The sequence below is a fragment of the Rattus rattus genome, chromosome 12 (genome assembly GCF_011064425.1).
Source record: "Rattus rattus isolate New Zealand chromosome 12, Rrattus_CSIRO_v1, whole genome shotgun sequence".
Lineage (NCBI taxonomy): Eukaryota > Metazoa > Chordata > Mammalia > Rodentia > Muridae > Rattus > Rattus rattus.
Window position 1 is genome coordinate 55,717,548 of NC_046165.1, and position 22,929 is coordinate 55,740,476.

The window sequence follows — 22,929 nt, forward strand, 5'->3', positions numbered from 1 at the left end:
TCTCTGTCTCTCTGTCTCTGTCTTGGCCTATATCTGCCTCTCTGTCACTATGCGTCTCAGCTTCTCTCAGCTCCTCTTTGCTTCACTCTGCCTCTTTTCCCTTCTGTTCCTCTGCCCTGCCTCTGCCTTTGTTGATGATGTGTCTCTACCTCTGCTTCTGTCTCTCAGCCAATGCCTTTATGCCTCAGCTTCTAATCCCTTCTCTGCCTCTCTTGGCCTCTTGATTGAGATATATATATATCCCTCTGGCTCTTCTCCTCTCTCCCTCTTCTCTTCTCCCCCTCTCCCCTTCTCCTCCTGTCTCCATTTCCCCCTGTCTCCTTCTCCCTCTCTCTCCTCCCTCTCTGTCCTCCCTCTCCCTTCCCCACACCCTTCCTCCCCCACTCTCTGTGTACATGCGTCCCTGTCCTCTGCCCCTCTGCCTCTTTCTCTGTCTCTGTCTTTTTCTCTTTCTCACCCTCACCCATTTCTTCCCAATCTCTGCCTCTTCCACAGTCTCTCGCCTTTGATCTGATTCTGCCTCATCCTCTCTGCCACTCTACCTCTTCCATTGTCTCTCTGCCTCTGCATCTCTGTTTTGCTGCCTCTCAGCCTCTTGTCCTCTCTAGGCCTTTTTCAGATTCTCTGCCCCTCAACACCTTTTCCTGTCTGCTCCTTTGCCCTTCTTCTTTGCAGTTCTGCCTTTTCTTCTGACTCTACCTTTGCCAGTCACTACCTCTGTCTCCCTGCCTCTGCCCTCTGCTTCTACCCCCTACTGCCTCCATCTGCCTCTGCCTCTCAGCCTCTGCCCCTGTGTTCTACCTGCCTTAGTATCTCTATGCCTCTCTTGGCCCCTCCTCTCTTAGCCTCTTTCCCTCTCTCTTGGGCCCTCTTTTCCTCTCCCTGCCTCACTCAACCTCTCTGCTCCTCTGCCTCTTTCTGCCACTGGCTCTGCCTGGCTCTGCCTTTGGGCCTTTCAGAATTCCTCAGCCTCTTTTAGTGTCTGTTGACCCTCTTATCTTCCCTGCACATGGTACTCTCCATTTCCCTGCCTCTTTCTTTACTTCTGTCTCTCTGCCTCATCTTGATCTTGCTTCCTGTGCCTCTGATTTTCTGCCTCTGCACTTGTCTCTCTCTGCCTTTGCATGCCACTTTCTCTCACCCCTTCCTTTCTGCTTCTTTGCCTCTATCAGCCTCACCTCTCTTGACTGCTCCTCTCTTAGCTTCTCTACAACTTAATGTCTCTTCCTTTCTGCCCCCTGACCCTGCCTATCTGTGTTTCTGCCTCATCCTCTACCTATCTCTACATCCCTCTCTCCCTTTCCCTCACTCTCCTTCTCCCTCTCTTTGCTTCTGCCTACATCTCTGCCTCTCTCTGACTCTGTGCCTCTCTGCCTCTCTGCCTCTCTCTGCCTCTCTGCCTCTCTGCCTCTCTGCCTCTCTGCCTCTGCCCTTTGTATTCTCTCAGCCTCTCCTGATGTCTCTCAACTGTGCTTGTGTCTCTCGCCCCTGCCCCACCCCTGCCTCTGCCTCTGCCTCTGCCTCTAGCTGCCTTATCTTTCTGGTTTTTTGTCTTTCTGCACATCTGCACCTCTGCACTTCTGCACCTCTGCACCTCTGCACCTCTGCACCTCTGCACCTCTGACCTTTGTTGCTTTGCTTTTGCCTCTGCCTCTACTTGCCTCTGCCTCACAGCCTTTGCCTCTCAGACTCTTGGCCTCTTATCCTCTCTCAGCCTCTCTAGGCCTCTACGGGTCTTTCCTTTTTTGACCTACTAGACCTCAGCTTCTCTTCCCTTTTGCCCCTCTGCCATTGCCTATGCCTTTGTTTTTCTGCCTCTGTCTCTATGCCTTTCTTCCTCATAGCACCCTCGCTCAGCCTCTCCAGAACATTAACAGACTTGCCACTCTTGGCCTCTCTTTTCTTGGCCTCTATATACTTCCCCTCTGCCTCCTTGCACCTGTCCTTGCATCTGTCTCTCTGATTCTGCTTCTATCTCTATGGATGTGCCACTCTAACCCTGCCATTGCTTCTGTCTCTGTCTCGTTGCTTCTGCCTCTCTTCCTCTCTGCCTGTCACCTTCTGCCTCTGCCTCTTTCTGCCTCTTGGCCTCAGCCGCCCTAGGTCTCTCTCTTTCTCTCTGCCTCACCTCTCTCACGCTCTTCTCTCTTGACCTCTATGCTTCAGATTCTTTGCCCTTCTACCCGTGCTACTACTTTACTGTCTCTGTCTGTTTTTATGACTAATTTTCTGACTCTAGAACTCTCTCTGCAACTCTTGATATTTTTCAACATCTCTAGGCTCTCTAGCCCTCTCTGTCTCTTTTCCTACTTGTCATTCAGCCCCTTCCCCCTCTGCCCATCTGCCCCTCTGCCCCTCTGCCTCTCTGCCTTTCCTGTCCTCTCTCAGACTCACCTCTCTCATCCTGTCAGGCTCCATCATAGGACAATTTAATAACTAAGCAGGTGATCTTCCCAAGATGGTCTGCTTCAGATTATAATAATCCATGCAGAGTTTCTACAATAGGCAAGGCCCATGAGAACACCATTCTAGAAAAGATTCCTGCTATTAATATGCTATCTCTGTTATTATTGAATATACATAAACACACACATATACATGATATGACAGTACATAAGATTTCTGCAGATACTATATAGACAAATGGATGACTTCTTAATTCTTAATGATGATCCCATAAGAATTACCAAAATTATCTATTACCTCAGTATTTATTAAGCTTTTTAATAGTGGGACTGATATTAGATCTTTTCCTGATAGTCAAAACTGCAATGAGAAGTCTGGTAGTATCCCATGTTAGTCACCAGTTAATTGCTTCAAGATGGTAACCAGACTTTCTATTATTCAGAGTACATTCCAAGAGGTTGCAAAACCATTAACCAAAAGTCATAAAAATGAAAATAACAATTTATTATAGGTGCAAGGACAGAAGATAACATATTGACTGGGTTTATCTATACAAAACTTCATTAATGACTTAATTATGGTTTTTTAACTCCCAGTGACCCTGTGGGGTTGTGATATATGATGAATGTTTAGCCAGATAATTACTCCTAATGGATATGCATGTAAAAATTCTCTATTGTAAACTTCTATTTCAATTTGTGATTTGAATTTTGTATGAACTTGTGATGAACTTTTACCATGTGATCATGTATTCTTTTTTTTTCTTCTTCTTCTTCTTTATTTTGGAACTGGGGACCAAACCCAGGGCCCTTGGCTAGGCAAGCGCTCTACCATTGAGCTAAATTTCCAACCCCGTGATCATGTATTCTTAAACATATATAAGTGCTGAGGACAAAAAGAAGAATTAGAACTGAGCTGAGGCGAACATTTTTGGACAGAATGCTTCTTAGACAAAGAGGCAAATAAGAATTTTCCCTTATCCTCCTTTTTCATTCATTCCATTTCCCCCTTTTTTAGAGAGCTTTCATAGGAAACTGTTTACAACTTAGAAATAAATGCTATAATCACTTTTCAAAGAATCCCCTTTTCTTCTAGTGACTTCTACTAGCAGGCTGAAATTTAGAGCCATGTACAGTTCCTACTGAGACAGAACACAAAGAACACATTACTTAATCTCCAGCTGTTAGGTGTCAATAGCCTAAGCCAGCAGCTTTTTACCCTCAGAAAGAGCAAGAACATTTTTAGGACTTTTTAGAAGTTACCATCAGCATTTTAGTATAGTTAGAGAAACAAAGATTTTCTGTAAGGTTGTGCCTTCTAGAAATATCAGAAGCTATACCCATAAATTCCCACCAACATGACTACTCAAATATGACCCAAATAAAAACGAGAAGAATATACATGTTAATGTGGAAGGGGCAGAGCTCTTGAGGTCTTTGCCCTAGAAAAAGCACTACTAGAAAATTAAAGAAAGCTGAGAGATGGAGAAATGGCCTTCTCCAGAGAAGAGCACACCAATTATTTATCCAATACAAAATGGCCATCCCTGAAAACATGTATAGTCAAGTAACACTATATAGACTGAGTAGGTTTTATTTATGTGGTATTTAAGTATGTGTGTTTGTATGCATATATGTATATGACAATAATTGAAGAAAATCCAACCACTTGAATAAAAGGCAGTTCACATGGAGGGGTATGAAAAGAAGGTGAAAGGTAAATTTTGAAATAATACTATAATCTCAAAAAATTTAAGATTTAACTATTGATTTACCTATGTGACAGGTTATAGAAAAAAACTAGAAGGCTATCTACTGTGTACACTATCTATTTTATCTTTTTTATTGTGATACTGTGTTTTCAGATCAGTAAATTCCCCTGTCTTAGCTTCCCAAGTAGCTGGAATTCCTTTTTGGAGCAAGTATACTTGCCTTAGTTACTTTTATGTTGCTGTGATAAAATGGCCTGACCCATGCAACTTAAAAATGAAGCATTTAATTTGGAACTTATAGTTTGAGAGGGTTGCTGTACAATATGGCAGTTCAAAACTATGGTAGCAGGAACAGCTGTGAGCTTACATCATAATCCACAAGTTGGAGGCTGAGGAACAAAGGAGGACTGGAATGGGTTAAATTATTTGAAACCTCAAAGTCCATCTCCAGTGGCAAGCCTCCTTCAACCAGACTAAATACTTTACTCCTTCCAAAAAAGTTAAACAAACCATCTTGGGACCAAACATTCAAATACATAAGGCTATGTGAGACAATATCATTCAAACCACCACATTCAACTGCATGGCCACCAGGTTCCTGACCATATCATAATGCAAAATGTATTTACTCCATCTTCAAAAGTCTCAACAGTCTTTCACAGTCTCAACACAGTTTAAGAGTCTAAGGCTACCCTGACAAGAGAAAAATCTCTTATTTGTAACTCCCTGTAAATTCAAAGCAAATTACACACTTCCTTTAGGATTATTGTGTGGTCCTGCATCTACTCTGCCACAGGGATCCAGCCACTTAGGAGGCAGGACACAGGAAGTTTGAACGTGCTTGCCTCACGCTGCCACGTGGAGGTTGTCAGGCTGTGGGAAGCTGCGGGACACCGCTCCAGGAAGCACAGGCTGTGGTGCAGAACACAGTCAGAGTTGGCTCTGGGTTTCCTTGGGTCTGCAAAAAAGACCAGTGTTGTCTGGTTCTCGGGCTCTTGGGCATCCAGGCATCAATGGGATGCTGCAGAAGAACTGAGAATGGAATGGGTGCCCACAGGCTAGATCTAGCCCAGGGCCAAGAGGGAAAGAGGAGGGACTCCAGCTGGTTCTGTGGGGTAGTCCTTGCCTTGATGGCAGTAGGCTTGAGCTTGGTGGCGGCTGTTACTGTGAGCAAAGGGAGGCCTTCTACTGGAGATTAGATGGCAGTTCTACAGGCCTTCTTCATGGCACCCCATAGCAGATCCCGATGAAAAGAGGCAGTCTATGGTTTTAAGACATCTATTGTCATGGAGGAAATTGTATGAGTAAAAACATACCCCACTTCTTTGGGTGGCCCTGAGGTTAAATACATTTTTCAGGGATGAGTGTCTGGGAATAAAATTGTATTGGCTAAGCCCCTAGGCCACTAGGTATCTCATTATAATGGAGATCTGTCTTTAGCCTATGTCACCTGTGGTCATGTTCTCTAACCTGTGGAGGGTTTGGGGGCATTTCCCTTATGTGACTGATGGCCACAAATCTATGGAGTGATGTGGCTAGTGATGAACCTAGTCTCCTCCTCAACCAGAAACCAAGGTGGTTTTCATGGTCCCACAACTTCCAACATGCAATAGCACAGATTCTACATTATTATTCCAAAAATGAGCAGAGACCACATTGATAAAGTGCTGGACGAAAACAAGAAGTTTAAAATATATATTATGGCAAATTCCAAGTCCTGTAGCTTGATTTCCAATTTCAAAGGCCTTAGATGGTTCTTCCTTCCCAGATTTACTGCCTGCAATACACACATTTCTCTCCCTTTGACTGGTTCCACTTTCTGTATGCTGCTTTTCCTAGAAGGCCTTCCTAGGCTCTGGCACATCCAACATCCTTGGGTCTCCAATGTACTCCAGGTTTCAGTTTCACAGATTCACACAAAGGTCTCCCAGGGAAGAGATACTTATGATTTTCATCTATGATGTTCTGTGACCTGGAGTTGTAAGCTGAAATCCCTATCCTCCCCATGTTGATTTTGCTCACCTTAATTTGAGAAACTTAAATAATTACTGCTTTGCTATACCTGGTCACATACTGCTATTCATTCCTGATTATTTCCTGTGAAGAGCACATTTGTGTAAACCTTATTTTAATGCAGCAATTAAGATAGAACTATAGGGGCGGGGCAGGTCTGTGTTGTCACCTGATGAGCATTCTCCGGCGTGTTAATGGATAGACTGAAAAGTCAAGAAAGATGTCTAAGCAACAACCAACCCAGTTTATAAATCCAGAAACTCCTGGCTATGTTGGATTTGCAAATCTTCCCAATCAAGTTCACTGAAAATCAGTGAAAAAGGGGTTCGAGTTCACTTTGATGGTGGTTGGTGAATCTGGTCTAGGAAAATCAACTCTCATAAACAGCTTATTCTTGACTGATCTCTACTCAGAAAGAATTATTCCTGGAGCTGCAGAAAAAAATCAAAAGAACCGTCCAGATAGAAGCTTCAACATTTGAAATCAAAGAGCAGGGTGTCAAGCTGCGGCTTACAGTATTGGACACGCCTGTCTATGGGGATGCCATCCACTGCAGGGATTGTTTCAAGACAATTATCTCCTACTCTACATTGATGAGCAGTTTGAACGCTACCTACATGATGAGAGTGGACTGAACAGGCAGCACATCACTGATAACAGGGTATATTGTTGCTTTTACTTCATTTCACCTTTTGGACATGGACTGAAGCCTTTAGATGTTGCATTTATGAAAGCAATACACAATAAGGTGAATAGTGTGCCTGTCATTGCGAAAGCTGACACTCTTACTCTGAAGGAGTGGGAGCGGCTAAAGGAAAGGATTTTTGGATAAAATTGAAGAGCACAGCATTAAAATCTATCATTTACCTGATGCAGAATCAGATGAAGATGAAGACTTTAAGGAACAGACTAGACTTCTCAAGGCCAGTATCCCATTCTCTGTGGTTGGCTCTAACCAGTTGATTGAAGCCAAGGGCAAGAAGGTTAGAGGCCATCTCTACCCGTGGGGCATTGTAGAAGTGGAGAACCCAGAACACAATGACTTTCTGAAGCTGAGAACAATGCTCATCACCCACATGCAGGACCTGCAGGAAGTGACCCAAGACCTTCACTATGAAAACTTCCATTCTGAGAGGCTGAAGAAAGGCAGCAAGAAAGTAGAGAATGAGGGCATGAATAAAGACCAGATCTTGCTTTAAAAGGAGGCTGAGCTCTGCCGCATGCAAGAGATGATTGCTAGGATGCAGATGCAGATGCAGATGCAGATGCATAGTGGAGACAGTGACAGCAGCACTCTTGGGCACCATGTGTGAGGTAGAGTTTTCATATTGGAAACATTTTGGATAAAAAGAAAATCTTCCTGATAAGTGCTACAGCATCAAGTTTCTTAGCCCCATGGAAGGGTACCCATCTACACTGAAGTGCCTGTGTCTGACGATTTCAGTTGTTTTGTTGTGCTTTGTTTTGTTTTGTTTTTTTTAACATTTGATGGTTTTGATTTTTGGTTTTATTCATTTTCCTTTTCCTTCTTTCTCCCTCCAACCCCTCAACTCCTTTTGGTATGAAGTACCTTTAACATTTATATTTCATTGCTATGTTACATTTTAAATTTTGTGAGGAAAACTGATATTTTATTCCTCCTAAACAACTAATGTTAGACTTTATTTCTAACATTACATGTTTCTAACATACATATAATACAGATAAGAATCTGTCAACATGTATACTCTTAATAGTGAATTTCTTCATTATAGCTGGCATGACTATTCACTGACAAGTACTCTTGATTTCTATCCAGCCATTTTTGTTTGCTCAGAATGTCCCTGTGTGGTGGACATGCTGTACCTGTGACAGAAGTGGCTGTGCATACTTGGTGGCAAGATGTTTGCTTATTAGAATGAAGTCACACTGTTAACTTTATATTTGTACAGAACACCTAAAACCAATTTTGCTGCTGAAGTTCATTTGGCTAATTCATCTGCACCATTATCTGTTAACCAGTAGACCTGAAGAGCATTATCTAATGAGATACATGTTTATACTTGAATAGCTTTTAAAAGGCAGGATTTCAGGGTTGAATTTTAACAGCTCCGGATTCTAGTGTCAGATCATTTTCAAACCCCTGTAGAGAAAACTCACTACAAGGACTTTTAATACTGTGGGTGGTGATTATGCTGTGCTGTGGAGAGAACCAAAGCAGCTATGAGCCCCAGCTTCAGTTGTAACAAGACTCTTTATAAGGAAGAGTCAGTAAACTTTTTACTCAACTAAAAACGCAATACTTTTTTTTAAAGAAACCAAAACTTTTATATTTTATACTGCACTTTAATGTACTTTCTATAACTAGGTGCAAAAGATCAGTCACGGCAGTGGAAATCATAGTCTTTGGCTGGCATGGGTCCAAACCCAGGCTTGTGATTGGGTGTGCTCTTGCACAAAAAGCCACTTGAAGCCCAAAATGTCTGCCAGGTTTTCCTCTAACTCTTCCCCTTTTCAGTGATTCTCCTATTGAAAAAGAAATAACAGTGCTGTGTTTTTTTTGTTTGGTTTCTTTTTTTGTTTTTTGTTTTTTAATATGCAGACTGTCTCATCTGTTTTCCGGCACTGTCATTTTCTTCAGTTTGTGTAGTATAAATGTCTTCATGACATGAATGAAAGACTTTTCAGATCTGTGCCCCAAGCAGGTGAGCAGAGTCAGGCCTGGTTTACATTCCAGCACTTCCCTTTTCTACTTTTCTGTCAGTTAGTGGTCTTAGAAGGGAAGAGGCAGGTGAAGAAAGGAGGCAGTGGTGTGGAGAAGCAGAGCCGTGCTAGCTGTGTGCTTTCTTTCATTTGCTGCAGGAGGAAGTGCTTGATTGATGATGAGGCAGGGATTTACATTTAATTCAGGCCAAAAATCAATAGGATGAATAAAGTGAAGCTTAAGAATGGTTATTTATGGTTGGGGATTTAGCTCAGTGGTAGAGCACTTGCCTAGCAAGCACAAGGCTCTGGGTTCTCAGCTCTGGGGAAAAAAAAAAGAATGGTTATTTATCAATTACAAAGGAAATGCATTTGCTCACTTTGCCTCTTCACATCGCATCACTGTGAGCAGTCAGGGAAGTTCATTGTGTGAAGTTCCTACAATGAAAAGTGTCAGTGACTTTAAAGTGGACCCATGCGGTCCTTTGGCTTATTTTGATATTAGTTTTGTTGGAGAAAGATTTAAAAACAAAAGCAAACCAACAAAAAAGGACGGAATTTCCAAGCATTCAGTGTGAGTTCCCTGTTTGTGAGTTAAGGGTGCCACTTAGGACCAGCTGACATTTAAGGATGGCAGTGTACATGTGAGGTCTTGCAGCCACAATTCTAATCCCCTTCAATTTTACTGCTTTTGCTAACAAATACTTGCTCTTTCACTAAGAAGTAACTTGTACTTGTAGAAATGTATTTTGAAAACATTTCACACTTCAACTTCGTATCCATTTAAAATAACCTTTTTTCAATAAAGTACTATGGTTTGGATATTAAAAAACAGATAGAACTATAGTCAGAATGGGGTGGGAAATGGTTTTTATGGGTGCTTTTGTGTGAATTACAGAAGACTTAGCAGCACTCCTAAGCTCTATCTACCCTCAATATCAGTGAAATATGACTGATCCTAACTGTGAAAAAGTTTAAGTCACAAAGACAGGGATGTAGGGAAAACATTTTAATTAGAAACCACATTTCTATTCATTTATTGTTGCAGGAAACAACATGCTCTCCTGTCATGGGCTTCACTGTAGTGACTTTCTTTATCAACAAAAGAGGTTCCATAAAGCCTGTACTCCTATATTTTTCATGACTGTAAAGCCATAATAATGTGAACAACATTGCCATATTGACTACCAACTGCTGTTACAGGTGGTTTTGGGCATGTTCTGCCCTAAAGATTGGCCCATACAACTACACTTTTCCTCCAGCTCTCATATTCATTTCACTCCCTCTTCCACAATGTTAAATGACATTTGAAGACAGGGAAATGATGTCTTACTTAAGGTTGAACATTCAATAATCATTTGTTCTCAATACTTTGATGAGTTAAAAGTTTCTGCAGTAATTTCTGTCAATGTCAAAAATAAGTTTCTCTAATCAAACTTCAAAGCAACTGTAACATATGGGCATATTCACAAATGCTTAGAAGATAATTTGATTTAGACAGTATTTTATATTTCAACAATAGTCTTAAATTTTGGGTATATTTGGTATTGTTAAAATATTTATTTATTTTCACTTGTGTGTTTCTGTGTAATCCTTCAGGATTTTATATGCACCACGTGTGTGTGGGAATATATGGAGTCTATAAGAGTGCATTAGAGCTGCCACATGGAACTGGAGTTTTATATATGACTGTGAGTAGCCATGTGGGATATAGGCACTGAAACTGGGTCTATTCAAAAGAAACCAGCCCTCTTAACTGATGAACCATCTTTTCAGTCACAAATTTGCCATCTGAATGTAAACTTTATTTGATACATTTTCAAAAAAATATAGAAAATTGTACATAGAAATTATTCCATGAGAGTTCATTGAATATTGATTTCTTTGCTTTCTGCAGCAATAAATGAATAGAAAGATTGTTTCCAATCAAAATGTTTTCATGGTATCAGTGTCTTTTGAACTTTGCACCTTGTAAAAGTTGGGACTGGACATATTCACTGATATCTAGTAGAAAGAGCTCAGGGATAGTGCTAAGTCTTCTGTAATGCACACAAGAGCACCCAAAAAAATCATTACCCAGCCCATTCTGGCCATAGTTCTAGTTTGAGAATTGCTACATTAAAATAAGTTGCACACAAATGTGCTCTTATTAAGAAATAAACAGGGACAAACAGAAACATGTGATCATATATCATCATTCAAGATTATTATTATTTATTTAATAATATATTTCAGTATTAATTAATATTAAATTTATATATACTTTATCTATTTAAATTATTTACATATACATGTAAATATATTTATATATTTACAATATATATTTAATATTTAAGATTGACCAGAGCAGTAATCATTTAACTTTTTTTAAATTAAGGTTACATTGCTATGATGAAACAGCACTAGAAAAAGCAATGTGGGGAGGATAGGGTTTATTTTCGCTTAAAACTCCAGGTTACAGGACATCACAGATGGAAGACATCTTAGAAAATGAATCAGGACAAAAAGCTGGAGTTAAGAAATAAAGCAGAAGCCATACATGAGTGCAGCTTACTTGCTTGCTCAGCATAGCTCTCACAAACTGTTTACTCATATATTCCAGGACTACAAGGTCAAGGGTAGCACTACCCACCATGATCTGTGCCCTCCTAAATTGTTAATTCTGATAATGCCTCCAAAGACTTGTCTACAAGCCAATCTTATGGGAGCATTTTCATAATTTTGATTACCTCTTCATATAACTCCAACTTGTGTCAAGTTGTCAAAAATATCAACCTCATCATAAATTTAATATTTCATTAAACCATATAGTGATACTATGTTTTGTTGTAGATTGAAACATAGCAGGCTACTTCTGTTTAACCTCTAACTAGACAAAACAGTAAATATGATATTGTCCTACGATACATTTCTTCCTAATGCTTTAAAGCTCCACAAGCTACATGAAACAGATGACATGGTATAAAATTCTCCTCTCTAAGAGGTGTCTCTTGGAAAAGAGCTGGTCTTGAAACTCTGAAAATTAAAAGAGAGGTGAAGAGTATCCGTGCTAAGTTTCTGAAAGGTGAGAAGGTGTGTCGCGTGCCCAACGTCTCACCAGCAGGAACGACGCGTAGACACCAGGATCCTTCTTCAGCAAAGCGTTTATTACATCTTGAAGAGGAGAGACCCAGGGCCCAGAAAGGCGCTGCTTATAAAACCCTAGAATGGCACGTCCACGCCTGATTGTTCACTTACCCATGATCTCACTGGCACGCCCCAGGGTGGGCAATGACTTGGCGCGAACACACTCTTGCACATGAGCACACAGCTAGCTTCCTGAAAGGAAGTTGGGCTGGCGCAGCGGAAGCCAGCACCATCTTGTAATGGCGAATGCTATCCCGGCTTTCCACGTGGGGCGCAGCGGAAGCCAGCGCCATCTTGTGATGGCGAATGTTATTGCGGCTTTCCACAAAGGTGAGATGAATAAGGAACACAATTTACAAGAAGGCATGGCCATGCTGATTTGACAGGACATGTCCTCATAGGCTGAAATGTTTGAATAGTCACCATTGTGCTGTGCTCTTTGAGTAAGTTTAAGAGGTGTGACACTGCTACGAAAATTTGTCACTGGGAGTGGGTGGATTTTGAGGTTTTTGCACTATAAGAAGTATTATAATAGAGCGTGACACATAGTATGTAGTAAAACCTGATGCTTAATGCTTAGCACTGTTGGTGAATATACATGTATAAGTATGTGAATATCTAACAAAGTCCACTTCATATTATAGGGTCTAATAAATGCATTGTCCCCTACATCATCTGTTGTTGATTTCTTATTTAAATATTGTTTAGAAAGAGGAACACTCCTCCATTGTTGGTGGGATTGAAAACCACTCTTGAAATCTGGGTTCATTGGAGAATTTTATCTGACCTTCATAAAAGACCTCATACCAATACTATCCAAAATATTCCACAAAATTGAAACGGACAGAGTGCTACTGAATTGCTTCTATGAAGCCACAATTACTCTTATACCTAAACCACACAAAGACACAACAAAGAATGAGAACTTCAGAACAATTTCCCTTATGAATATCAATGCAAAAATACTCAATAAAATTCTTGCAAACTAAATCCAAGAACACATCAAAACAATCATCCATCATGATTAAGTAGGCTTCATCCCAGGTATGCAGGGATGGTTCAATGTACAGAAAACCATCAATGTAATCCACTATATAAATAAACTGAAAGATAAAAGCCACAAGATCATTTCATTATATGCTGAGAAAGCATTTGACAAAATTCAACACCCCTTCATGATAAAAGACCTGGAAAGAGGAGGAATTCAAGCTCCAAACCTAAACATAGTAAAACACATATACAGCAAACCAGTAGCTAACATTAAACTAAATGGAGAGAAACTTGAAGCAATCCCACTAAAATCAAGGACTAGACAAGGCTGCCCAATCTCTCCCTACTTATTCAATATAGTACTTGAAGTCCTAGCCAGAGCAATCAGACAACAAAAAGAGATCAAAGGGATACATGTTGGAAAGGAAGAAGTCAAAATATCACTATTTGCAGATGATATGATAGTATATTTAAGGGATCCCAAAAGTTCCACTGAGAACTATTAAACCTGATAAACGCCTTCAGCAAAGTGGCTGGGTATAAAATTAACTCAAATAAATCAGTAGCCATCCTCTACACAAAAGAGTAAAAGTTGAGAAAGAAATTAGGGAAATGACACCATTCATAATAGTCCCAAATAATATAAAATACCTCGGTGTGACTTTAACCAAGCAAGTGAAAGATCTGTATGATAAGAACTTCAAGTCTCTGAAGAAAGAAATTGAAGAAGACCTCAGAAGATGGAAAGATCTCCCATGCTCATGAATTGGCAGGATTAATATAGTAAAAATGGCCATTTTGCCAAAAGCGATCTACAGATTCAATGCAATCCCCATCAAAATACCAATCAAATTATTCAGAGAGTTAGAACAATTTGCAAATTCATCTGGGATAACAAAAAACCCAGGATAGCTAAAACTATCCTCAACAATAAAAGGACTTCCAGGGGAATCACTATCCCTGAACTCAAGCAGTATCACAGAGCAATAGTGATAAAAAACTGTATGGGATTGATACAGAGACAGGCAAATAGACCAATAGAATAGAATTGAAGACCCAGAAATGAACCCACACACCTATGGTCTCTTGATTTTTGACAAAGGAGCCAAAACCATCCAATGTAAGAAAGATTACATTTTCAGCAAATGATGCTGGTTCAGCTGGAGGTCACCATGTAGACAAATGCAGATCGATCCATTCTTATCAACCTGTACAAAGCTTAAGTCCAAGTGGATCAATGACCTACACATCAAACCAGATACACTCAAACTAATAGAAGAAAAAGTGGGGAAGAATCTCGAACACACAGGCATTGGAGAAAATTTCTTGAACAAAACACCAATGGCTTATGCTCTAAGATCAAGAATCGACAAATGGGATCTCATAAAACTACACAGCTTCTGTAAGGCAAAAGATACTGTTGTTAGGACAAAATGGCAACCAACAGATTGGTAAAAGAACTTTACCAATCCTACAACTGATAGAGGGCTTATATTCAAAATATACAAAGAATTCAAGAAGTTAGACTGCAGGGAGACAAATAACCCTAATAAAAATGGGGTTCAGAGCTAAACAAAGAATTGATAGCCGAGGAATGACAAATGGCTGAGAAACACCTAAAGAAACGTTCAACATCTTTAGTCATAAGGGAAATGCAAATCAAAACAACCCTGAGATTTTGCCTCACACCAGTGAGAATGGCTAAGATCAAAAACTCAGGTGACAGCAGATGCTGGCTAGGATGTGGAGAAAGAGGAACACTCATCCATTGTTGGTGGGATTGCAGACTGGCACAACCATTCAGGAAATCAGTCTGGAGGTTCCTCAGAAAATTGGACATTGAACTACATGAGGACCCCGCTATACCACTCTTGGGCATATACCCAAAAGATGACCCAACATATAAAAAAGACACGTGCTCCACTATGTTCATCGCAGCCTTATTTATAATAGCCAGAAGCTGGAAAAACCCAGATGCCCTTCAACAGAGGAATGGATACAGAAAATGTGGTACATCTACACAATGGATTATTACTCAGCTATCAAAAACAATGACTTTATGAAATTCATAGGCAAATGGTTGGAACTGGAAAATATCATCCTGAGCGAGGTAACCCAATTACAGAAAAACACACATGGTATGCACTCATTGATAAGTGGCTATTAGCCCAAATGCTTGAATTACCCTAGATGCACAGAACACATGAAACTCAAGAAGGATGAAGAAAATGCGAATGCTTCATTCCTTCTTTAAAAGGGGAACAAGAATACCCTTGGGAGGGAATAGGGAGGCAAAGTTTAGAACAGAGACAGAAGGAACACCCATTCAGAGCCTGCCCCACATGTGGCCCATACATATACAGCCACAAAACTAAATAAGATGGATGAAGCAAAGAAGTGCAGGCTGACAGGAACCGGATGTAGAACTCTCATGAGAGACACAGCCAGAATACAGTAAATACATAGGAGCCAGCAGCAAACCACTGAACTGTGAACGGGACCCCCATTGAAGGAGTCAGAGAAAGGACTGGAAGAGCTTGAAGGGGCTTGAGACCCCATATGAACAACAATGCCAAGCAACCAGAGCTTCCAGGGACTAAGCCACAACCCAAAGACTATACATGGACTGACCCTGGGCTCCAACCTCGTAGGTAGCAATGAATAGCCTAGTAAGAGCACCAGTGGAAGGGGAAGCCCTTGGTCCTACCAAGACTGAATCCCCAGTGAACGTGATTGTTGGGGAAAGGGCAGTAGTGGGGAAGGATGGGGAGGGGAACACACTTATAGAAGGGGACGGGGAGGGGTTAGGGGGATGTTGGCCAGGAAACCAGGAAAGGGAATAAAAATCGAAATGAGAAATACTCAAGTTAATCAAGATAAAAAAAAAGAAGGGAAATACCTGATCCTATGATGAAGTTGTTGTTTTGTTCTTTGTAGTGTTCTAACTCTTGTGAATTATGGTGATTACAATGAACTATGCTTAGGTAATTGCGCACTAACTCCATTTGGGGCTTTCTCTTGTGGCTTAAGCCACATTTGAACCAAGTGACTGCCTGATAGTCAACCCTGGGGATGTTCTGACAGTGAAAAGTCTTCATTGAAATGAAAATGGAATGATTTCCATGAAGTTGACTTGTACACCTGGCCTCTGGAGCTGAGGTAGTGCATCTCTCAGGACTCACAATCCCAGGCCCCTCAGACTGGGCATTTGACACCATTTCTGTGATCCTACTTTTTACTAGTCCTCAGTTTAAAATATAGCAGTTCTGGAAGCCCTATTCAAGTAAACAGTTCTTTGACTTATTGCTGAGGCCCCTGGTGGCATGCTGGATCAGGGTGAAAACCACCATCTTATAAGCCATTCAAGGAATTTCTCTTACAGAGAAGTGCTTCATCTGTCACTAGCATTTTGTAACCAACCAGTTTTCATTGTCTTGTGTCTTCATATATTCCTTTTTCTGTCTTTACTTTTTCTTTTTCTGTATGAGTTATGATAAACTGGACTGTTTGGGCACCATCTTTGTTTTATTAGTCATTATCTTCTAGGTGAGGCAGACATTTAGATGAAAACTTATATATTAACTCATCTTTGAATGTTTCTCTGCTGAAACAGGAGATAAGAATATACAGAAACATCCCTGCCTGTCATTTTTTATGACATTAGCTGAGCATGCTTAGAGCCATTTTGTATGCCATCAGTATAATTTAAATTGAACACGTTCAAAGAGTTCATTTGACCTTTTGGAATATATGTTCTATTACCTTGAGCTAAGCATGATCAAATATGTGTCTGTCATCTTGATTTAATGATGACATTAAGTTGAACACGCTTAGGGAGAAAGTCATCCACAACTTTCTATATCATTATGTACAGAAATTATAAATAAAATTCCCATATGTATTTTGTTTGGAATGTAGAGTTATTGCTTTAGATACAATTTCAGGTTCTCCTCCCTGCTGTAGGAATAGATATGTATTGTTTTATTTCTTGCCTGTACTCGTCTTGGACTTTATTCTCCAAGATGCGAGCTCCTTGAATTAGATTATAATGTTTTAAAGAACAGAATGACTTATCCCTCATAGAGAAAGCACAATTCTTGAGGTTAAACTTGCCCTCACATACTAGAGGACCTTGTGATCTAGTGTGATACTTGTTCAGGGAGACTGTCATAACTGTTCAATATATGCCAAAGCCTTCAGATTTCAAGAAAACTACACAATAGGTAAGTAACACACAAAGAAAAAGTGTAGGAATAATAAACTAACCTAGGGTCTATGCCAAGATACCCACCTAGCTTTAAAAAGAATCCCCATGTGGTTGCCAGTGTTGCCTGCAAAGAGCCTTCAGTGTTTTTTTTTTTGTTTGTTTGTTTTGTTTTGTTTTGTTTTGTTGGAAATTATGACCATTTATAAAAGTAATCCTACCCAAGGTCTCATCTCTCTTGGAAGAACTGTTATTTATGGTTGGTTGCCATTAAACAATAAATTTTTCTTTTTTATTATGACTTTTCTCCATTTTAATACTCCTGCCATGGTCAAATCTGGAGTGTGGCTAGTTAAAGCCTTTACTGAAACATACTAAGCCGCCTTCTCAAGGTTCCCAATCCTGATTTCTCACTTCCCATTACATCAATGATAACATGAACACAATTCAAAATCAGTTTGCTTACAGTCCTTCTCAGGATCTGCTCCTCTAGTAGCACAGAGCTCAACACAAGGAACTTCAGGAAGATGATGTCTGTATGATTGTCCATCACTGCATGAACTTTGCCCTTAACCTTAGCTAACAAGTTATACTGCATTAATTTTGGTACAAAAGAGGTTTTGAAAAGGACTCTTGCTGCCAACCAAGCAAATGGGAGCAACACTGACAACACAAACTAGAATTAAGGAAGAAGATTGACAACATAAAATCAGTAACTGTAAAAACAAACTGAAGTTCTCTAAACTGACCAAGGACTCAAACAAACACCAGGAGAGACAGTGCGTGTGAGATAAATGAAGGAACAGGATGTTGTCAAGCGCAAGTGGATTGTGCTATTTTTTTAAAAAGAGAGATAATAAAGGAGACAGACAGAAAGACAGACAGACCCACACAGAGACAGACAGAGAGAGAGAGAAACAGAGACAGAGAGATGATGATGATGATGATGATGTGATTAGTGCCCATTAACTATATTAAGAACTTTTGAACTATTTGGTTAGTCAAGAACAAAGTAACATCATTTATTAAATCACAGTATGTTCAAACACCATTCTTATGTATTTATGTATGTATATATATATAATATATATATATATATATAATTAAATGACTAATTTTTCATGCTTTAGGCATGAAATAAATGGCTACTTGGGAATTCTAGGCTCAAGATACTTTAATATTCAACATTAAAAACGATGAAGTGAGGTCTGGTAAGGTGGTTTAGAAGAATGATGCAACATATAACAAGGACACATGCTCCATTATGTTCATAGCAACCTTATTTATAATAGCTAGAAGCGGGAAAGAACCCAAATGCCTTTCAACAGAGTAATGGATACAGAAAATGTGGTTCATCTACACAATGGAGTACTACTCAGCTATCAAAAACAATGAAGTCAAGAAATTCATAGGCAAATGGATGGAACTAGAAAATATCCTGAGTGAGGTAACCAAATCATTAAAAAAACAAACAAACAAACAAACCATGGAATGTACTCACTGATAAGTGGATATTAGCCCCAAAGCTCAGATTACCCAAGATACAATCCACAGACCACATGAAGCTCAAGAAAAAGGATGACCAAAGTGGAGATGCTTCAATCCTTCTTAAAAGGGGAACAAAAATAATCATAGGACAGGATATGGAGACAAAGTTTGGAGCAGCGACTGAAGGAATGGCCATTCAGAGACTGCCCCAGCCCATATAAATACAGACACCAAACTCAGACAATATTGCTGGTGCCAAAAAGTACATGCTGAGAGGAGCCTGATATAGCTGTCTCCTGAGAGGCTCTGCCAGAGCATGACAAATACAGAGGTGGATGCTAGCAGCAAACAATTGAACTGAGAACAGAGTCCCCATTGGAGGAGTCAGAGAAAGGATTGAAATGGCTAAAGGGGCTTGCAACCCCTTAAGAACAACAGTACCAATCAACCAGTGCTCCCTGGGACTAAACTACTATCCAAAGAGTACACATGGACAGACCCATGGCTCCAGCTGCATATGTAACAGAGGATGGCCTTGTTGGGCAACAATGGGAGAAGAAGCCCTTGGTTCTGCCAAGGCTGGAGCCCCCCAATGTAGGGGAATGTCAGGTCAGGGAGGCTGGATGGAATGGGTGGGTGGGGAAACGCCCTCATAGAAGAAGGGGGTGGGGCATGGGATCGGGGGTTTTTGGACAGGAAACAGGGAAAGAAGATAATATTTGAAATGTAAATAGAAAAATATCTAAGGAAAAAAAGATGGTTTGGAAGGTAAGGTGCTTTAAGAGCAAGCCTAGTGACTTGAGTTTAATCCTTGGAACCCACATAAAGATGGATGGAAAGAACAGACACTACTAAAAAAATTTTCTGAGCTCCACATGCATATATGCATGGGTGTGTGAACACACACACACACACACACACACACACACACACACACACACACCTCATGCATGCTCTATATGATGTGAGGGCCAGTGAAATGTCTCAGTCGGTAAAGGACCCACATCCTGAATGGAGACAACTAACTCCTGCTTCTTGTCCTCTGACCAGCACAGACATACATAGCAAGTAAGTGTAGTTGTTTCAAAAGCAAAACAAAACAAAATGACAATGTAAATTGTGTCTCAGATAGTTATTAATGCCAGGAAATAGGCAAGCAAGCAAACAAAAATGGCAGAGGCTTAAAGGTTACTCAAGAGCCAATTAAGTCTTCATGTGAGATTGGAATGTATTTCCAGGTCAGGAGAAAGTGTTCTAAGTTTATCATCTTAACCTCAAGACTCAATCATATGTAAGTAGCTCTGTACTTAAGAAACCCAGTCACAAAAGCTCCCACATGGAAAGCAAGCGTCTGACATTGAGAGTTGGTAGGTGAACTCTAGAATTACTGAGTCTGGAAGTCTGCCCTTGAGATACAGAATAAAAAGATTGTCAGAGGCAAGGGGTGTTGGCAATAGATGCAATGGCCCAAACATAACAAAGGGGAATGCCACCAAGATAATAGGGGAGCATGCATCTTGGCAGTGGTAAAGCTATTTCACTCATTAGAGTGAACACAGCTTCATGTGAGAGAAAACCCAACTCGACATGCTTTGGACAACAAGGAAAATTTATTGATTGTACAAGAAGTCCTAGCAAAAAGTGGACCCACTTCAATAATTGTTAATATACCAGTTCAATAACATCTTAGGAAGTGCAGTTGAATTTTGTTTATCTCCCGGCTCTACCTTGTTCACATCATCTTTGCCTTCAGATCACAGCACAGCTGCAGAAGTATCAGATGTCAACAACCAGAAGAAAGGATGAATGGAGAAATATCCCTCAGAAATTTTCCAACGTGTCTCCTCTCTCATCCACAGGAACAAAATGGGGAGTTACCTATCTACTTACAGATCTCTGGCAAAAACAAAATTGTGATCGTTTTGAGTGGGCTAGCATTGTTATGAGTTGTGCCCATCATTCTAAAACTGGACAACAAGACTAAATTAGAGTTCCTAAAGCAAGGAAGGGGGTATTTGGTACCCAACCAACCATGTTGGTTCTACTATCTGTCAATGAAGCTGAAGATGTTAAAGACAACATGGTTCTGTTGTTGACAGACGATCTGACTTTTTTCTTGTAATCCAGGAATTTAGATGTTTAATGCAAGATCTCGCAAGTTAAAATTTATTCCTAAGAAACAAAAAAAAAACAGTTTAAAAAATAAACTCTGAAAAAAAAATTTAAAAAAAAAATAAACTCTGTGTGGTCAACATCTTTAATTTAGACTAAATAAAACACATCTGTAATCCAAACCAAGCCAGCAGGTCCCTAGTTTGTGACTTCTGGTTTATGTTCATTTCTTTAGCTGAAACATTATCTATTTAGAAAGGGAGGTTCCCTCTAACCATGCCAGTAGTTAGCATACAAATATCTGTGACCATTTTTTTCTAATAAACACATTTTACTGGATTGTAGAATACTCCCAAATAACAAGGCTACTACAAACGTCAGGAGAAAGGGTAGCACAGGGTGCTTACATATATTTTTTAAACTGGATGTTCTAATTTGACAAGTAAAAAGAATCAATACATTGCTACTTAGTTAGAAATGAAGACACCCCCAGTGTCTTATGATTTTGTTTTGTCCTTTCTGTTCTGTTTAATTTCATTAGAGAGTACATCATTCCTATCCAAATGAGGAAATTAAGGTCTTCAAGATATTCATGCTATCAGTCAACATTATAGTAAAACTAAAAGGGAAGGGGGATCAACTAGAGTTTTACAGTTTATGTATTCCTTTAGCCGTCTCCCTAGGAGTATGGAAAGGAGATCATCTAAATTAGCACGGATATTTTCAAATGTGTGTTTCTTAAATGTTTTAGTCTTCAAAATATAGCACAAACCAGAACATGTTAACCTCTGAGGGTCAAGAGCACTAGTAAGAATGAAGTAAGCACATCTCCTTTCCATCCAAAACATCAACGCTTCCACTCTGACCATCTGATCATCGACCCTGGTTTAGTTCTTGCTTCATACTTTTACATTCGCGTCCCTTAAAGAAAGAAAAACCTCTCAGATGATCAAAGCATCCTAAAAAATTAACTAAGTAGATATAACTTGACACTAATAAAAATTTAAAAGAATTCCATGAAAACTTACTCTCTAGTGTATAAACTATGTAATGACTTAGCAATGAAGAATTAGAAGCATCAGAACATCAGAATGGAAGGTGAGACTCTGACTCTACAATTCTAATGTTGGTGCAGGTAATTTGCAGAATAAGAACAGAGGAAGGGAGGGGGAGTTATGAGTATAGAGAAATAGTCCAGGACAAGTAGCCTGACCAAAGGATGAGGTGCAAAGACAGTTATGGATGTTGGGAGGTTGACATGGGGTATTGCATTTATTTCCACCATCCTTGTGCACTATTATGAAAAAATGAGGAACTGGGGTCACCATGATTTTGTAGCTGAGAATTTGTTTCAGTCTCCCTTACCTAGGTTATGAAGGAAACTCAGAGTCAAGGCACTTATGCCAGTCCCTGACTCACAGTAAACACCTTATGTGACATGGTTGAGACTTTTCTCCTTGGCCCTAGCAGTGAAAAAGGGAAGACAATAATTTCATTGTAGATAGCTTATGTGGGTGCAGAAGTGGTCTTGCTCTAAAAATAGTAGAGGAGGTGCTTTTGTGTTGCTAGGATAAAACAGAAAATTAAGTCAGTCAGTATAAATGGCACATTTTCCCCACTTTAGCCAAGTTTACTTCCTTTGTGGGATTACTGCTCACCTCGTCACTTAAGTATAATCCACTTTCCAGGGGCTAGTTCACACTCCAAATACCCTGTCAATGGTCTTTAGCATTTCGCATTTCGGCACTAATAGCACTAATAGCATTTGAGGAGCTAGGTACACCGGGCATGTGTGACCAATTTGCTCACTAAATCTGAGACATCTTGACAAAAGGAGCTTTGGCCCTTCCTCTTCTATATACAACAAAGAGCTAGGCATAAAGGAACTACACATGAGTAAATGGATTCTGCCATTTACTAAAGATTAAAAAGGACTTGACTTTTACTCAAGCTTCCCTTCATATGTCTGCTTTGCATATTCTACTTCTTACAAAATTAACAATAACTTCATAAATATCTAATTTTATATCCTCTGGAATGAACATCCAGAAACAATTTTTTGGAAGACATTTGCCTTATACAATAGATATATTAAGTACTTTTAACATTTATAAAAGAACTATTGTTTTCACAGTAAAGATTCAGTAGCCATAGGAAATCAGTAAAGAAGAAGGCCTTGCCTTCCAATGTTCCCCAG

The 22,929-nt window shown here is 39.9% G+C and overlaps 1 protein-coding gene and 1 pseudogene across 1 annotated transcript in view; both read left to right on the forward strand.

The window, feature by feature from the left end:
• Adam28 (ADAM metallopeptidase domain 28) overlaps positions 1 to 22,929 on the forward strand; it is a 218,329-nt gene that overhangs the window by 169,950 nt on the left and 25,450 nt on the right. The window lies entirely within an intron of this gene.
• LOC116913637 lies at positions 6,313 to 7,443 on the forward strand (annotated as a pseudogene).